The sequence below is a fragment of the Geospiza fortis genome, unplaced genomic scaffold, assembly GCF_000277835.1.
Source record: "Geospiza fortis unplaced genomic scaffold, GeoFor_1.0 scaffold381, whole genome shotgun sequence".
NCBI lineage: Eukaryota > Metazoa > Chordata > Aves > Passeriformes > Thraupidae > Geospiza > Geospiza fortis.
In genome coordinates, this window is record NW_005054348.1 from 1,887,600 (window position 1) to 1,892,446 (window position 4,847).

Below are 4,847 nucleotides of genomic sequence, written 5' to 3' on the forward strand. Positions count from 1 at the left end.
AGAAATGCTCAATGCTGCAATATAAAACACCAACAGTTGTTTTTTTAAATCACTTCTTGGACAGAAGTATTTAAAAAAATTGGTTATGCTTATTCCCCCTCTTAGTATGTAAAATATCAGCAGCATCAAGTTCTGTAAATATCTATTCAAATGTCAGCATATGTATATCTGATTAGTTGAGTGTGGTATGGTTAGCTCTGGGATAAGCAATGCAAAACTTAAAAATCAACGACCACTTAAAATTGCTTTTTTTGAGAAGCAAAGAACTTAGTAGGTGCTTTTTGCACCATCTTATGGTATTGTAATGCTAAAAATAGAATTTCTGCTATCTTTATATTTGTAATTTTATGCCATCTTTTCTGTTACTGTAATAGTCTTTGCAACAGACAACAATAAAATATTTGTCTTAGTGATGGGTAGACACCTCATGGCATCATGAAACAGTGGTTAGATCACAATGCAGTGTGAACTCCGTAACTTTGTGCTAGTTGGCTATCGCAGTTCTGTGGCAGAACATCTATTATGTACACACACAGCTTATCTTCCAGAGCTCTAAAAAGAGGTGTTAAAGGAACAGATGTGCTCCTGTTATAGTGTCATTGAGGTTCAATACACTGTAAAATGTTTGAATCTGACTGCTTGAATAATCAATGTTCATAAGCATCAGATTATTCGGAAAGGTTCACACAGATACACTGTGCAAATTTGTTGTGTATTCCTGGGTGCTATTTTGTGAGGGGGAAAAAATAAGCCTCTATTGTGGACAGCTTAACAAATTTGACATCCTAGGCCACATGACAAATTAGTATTTCAGTTGATGGATTTGAAGACCTCTAAACCTGGCACAATGACTGAATGCCTACTAGTCATGCGAATGGTAAAGCAAGAATGCTACGCAAGTCTGATGTAGTTACATTTTCCTTTTAAATTGCTTTGCTTTTTTATGACTGACATGTTCTGCTGTTGCCATTCAAACGGCTGTGTCTTCTCATGTTTAAGGCTCATCTGCTTTCAGAACACTTCACATGAAGTTGTCAGGTCATGACGAAGGTGACACACACACACAAGCAATCTTTGCATTTCTTTTGAAAATTCCAAATAGTCTTCAGAAACTCTTGAGACTTCCCAGTTTAAGAACTTTTCAAACTAGAAAACCTTAAGAAAAATATTCTCATCGTTCATGACACAAAGGCTCATCGTTGGTTCAATTAAGCAAGTGGCTGCATACTGTATGGATTGAGTTTTAAACTGCATATTATTGTAGCAGCATTGTATGGGATGGCTTTAGTCCTATTTTTCTCTGTCTAAATGTTAATGTAAGGTCCAGGTACTGACTGAAAAGCTTCCTGGCTCATGTTGATGTGATGTGCTTTGTTTAAGAGAAAAAAGACAAACATTGTGGTTTTGGGGTACTTTTGTGCTCCCTGTTTTGGGGTGTTGCTCACAAAGGCTTATTTTTTTATAAAGTAGAATTTCACTTGTTACAAACCAATATGCAAAACTGCTGGCCTTGTAAAGAGTGCAATATTATATATTTTTATGTAAAAGTAAAAATGATTTTTGAAGCAAGGAATATTTATTCAGCTTAATATTCTGGAACTATTAAAATAACATTGCAATAGTGTCTGTGCATGATGTACTTAAATTTCCTGTAAATGTCACATTCCACACTGTATTTGTATATACACTGTCACATTGTTGGGTAATAAACAGATCTTTGTATCAAACCATTTTAAGATAATTGGAAACATGTTTTTGGCTTAGTTGCAACTTTCTTCTTTTAGGGAATCTTTCACGCCTTGCTCCAGATCAGTTTCTGCTGATTCCCTTGTCTTTCATATTTTAAAAATCATCAAGTGGGAAAGTTCCATTTATGGACTACATCCTGTGTCTGTCAAACTGAAGGTGGTGAGCGTAAGATGGGAAGTGGGAAACTCTATGTATATCACTTTGACATGTGTGCATGTGTCCTTCCTTCCCATAGGATGCATGACTAGAATTTGGATGAAATGATGGCTCTCAAAGCAGAGACATTCCCCTTCCTTCCATCTGCCTTCTCACTGAAAACCTGTCTGAGCAGCAAAGGCAGAAAAGCAGATTCTCTTGGGATTTTCAGAAAGACGGGTGGAGATTGGAAGACTGGGATCTTGAGGAGGCATCTGAAAGGATGTGAGGCTCTTTCTGATGGAAGCCAGGGTTTGGGAGATATTCATGGGGCAAGGCCTGTCTACCTGATTGCAGGATTCTGTGGTAAATCCCAACCTTTCTCCTCTGATAGTGGAGAGACATGGTGAGAAAGGGAAGGGGAGGCAATAGCTGGATATTCATTTATGGTGGGAGAGGGAGTCTCCAATCCATTACTGAAAGGGAACCCTGATCTTGCATTTAGAGATCCACTGCTTAGACAAACCCATGACAATGAACAGAAGAAAAAAAAAAGCCTGAATTGAATTAGGCAAAAATATAACAGTAAAAAATAACAGTGGAGTGGTGGGGAAAATATCACCTGGCTTGCTACTAATAAATTTTTAGTTTACCTTTTAATTTCTTCATGCCTTCTTTTGCTTAAAACTGTATTGGGTTTTTTCCTTGCATATGAAAATGGAAGTCACACTTCTGTATGCTGCTACTCAATCAAAAAACAATCTAACAATTACTAAAAGCTCTGCTTGGCTTGAAAAATATCCACTGGAATATTTAAGCTTCTGTACATACAGACACCTTTCTTATTTTGCTGCTGTATTAAGTTACAAACTACTGACAAATGACTGCTGTTTGGCGATTTATTTGCCATTACTACTCTGGAGTGGGGTCAGAAAGGCACTGATTTTGCACTGGAGTTTCTGAAAAAGGCTCTGTTGTGTATTTCATAATTTTGAAAAAAGATTGAAATGTGGCTGCTCTGATTAGGCCTCTAAACTGTTCTGGACTACACAGCAGAATGTAGTTGAGTAGAGCAGAATCTTGCTTACTGTTTCCAGCTTTAAACTAGCATTCCCAGGGAAAAAAAAATTAAAATCCTTATTGTCTAATGCAATTGACTGAAGCCCATATTAGACTCATTAGGGCCAAGTTCATGTACATTTAAGGAATAGAAATTTGTGTTGTCTGTATGGGTATTGTTTTCAGAACCTGTAGGGGAGACTCCTGATTGTGGTAGAAGGTTAAGAGTTTGCAGATTTAAAAGAAATATCTGTGTAATATGTGATTAAAATATGTTTTTAAAACAGCCCTTTCCTACCTTTATATTTCAGCTTAAGTCATAAAATTGTTAGAATCCAGTGGTAAAAATATTCTGATGACAATGGCCTCATGATTAGAACTATCTAATGTAATCTTTGTCTAACAGCATGAGCATGTAAATCCTTTGTGTGTGGAATGGGGCCTTTTGTAAATGATGATGTGGTTGAACATGAATGAAAGAGCAGCAGCATAGGCCAGTGAAGTCTCCATCAGTTTCTGGAACTCTGGTTATGGGAAGCTTGTGAACTTACCTAATTATATATAGTGATGTTTACCTTCTTCCTGTTGCATCTCCTTCTGCCAAGCGCCATTGACTCCATCTCAGAGGAGGCTGCCTTTGCTCCAAAGCACATTTAGAAATAGGACTCTTCCTTGTTCTCTTCCGTATAGAAAACTAATGTTACTTGGGAATTCTGCTCCATTATGATGGAATGAGAAAATGTGCTGAGGGCAGGTAGGAGAAAACATGCACCCCTCCAGAGGGAATGGCCATCTTACTGGGGAAAAAATTGATGAGACTAGTGATCCTGCCAATGGGTTATTGCAGCTGACAAAATTTTCAGTTGAAGATGTTAACTGTAAATGATGCTGAACCATACAGCTTTTATAGGGAGAAACATATAAAAATTGATCTATGAAGCTGGATTGTATTGTTCTGACATACTAGCCCTGACAAGCCCCTTTCCCACAGCAGTTCCATTCCTCATGGCCAGCTCTTACATCATCCTTCTGGTTTTTGGTGTGAGGGCAGGACAGGCACTGTGGGCTCTCACCCCAAACCCCAGTGCCATTTGGGCTTCACTGTTTGAGGTACAGCGCTACGGGTTGGGGGCAGAGTGGCTGGGAAGTGGCCCAGCGGAAAAGGATGTGGAGGTGCTGGTCAGCACCCAGCTGAACATGAGCCAGCTGTGCCCAGGTGGCTGAGAAGGCCCATGGCGTCCTGGCCTGGATCAGCAAGTGTGGCCAGCAGGAGCAGGGCAGTGACCGTACTGTGCACAGCACTGGTGAGGCTGCACCTTGAGTATTCTGTGTTCAGTTTTGGGCCCCTCTGTTCAGGAAGGATGCTGAGGTGCTGGAGCATGTCCAGAGAAGGGAAATTAACTTGGTGGAAGGAACTCAGGTCCTGTGAAGAGTGGCTGCAGGGGCTGGGGATGTTTAGCCTGGAGAAAAGGAAACTTGGGAGACTTTAGCGTTCTCTACACCAGAAAGGAGGCTGTAGCCAGGTGGGAGCTGGTCCCTTCTTCCAGGTTACAAGTGACAGGATGAGAGGGAATGGCCTCAAGCCATACCAGGGGAGGTTCAGTTTCAACAGCAGGAGGAATTTCTTCACGTAAATGGTGATTAAACTCTGGAATGGATTGCTCAGGGACGTGCTGGAGTCACTGTTCCTGAATTTGTTTAGGGTAAGACTGGATATGGCACTGATCGCCACGGTCTAGTTGAGAGTGGTGTTCGATCAAAGGTTGGACTCGATGATCTCAGAGGTCTTTTCCAACCCAGTTGATTTTGTTTCTGTGGTCCGTGATTCTGTTTGACAATACCTGGATGACCGCTCGATCCCTAGCGCCGGCTGGAGCCGGGGCGGGAGGCGGCTGCAGCCGGAG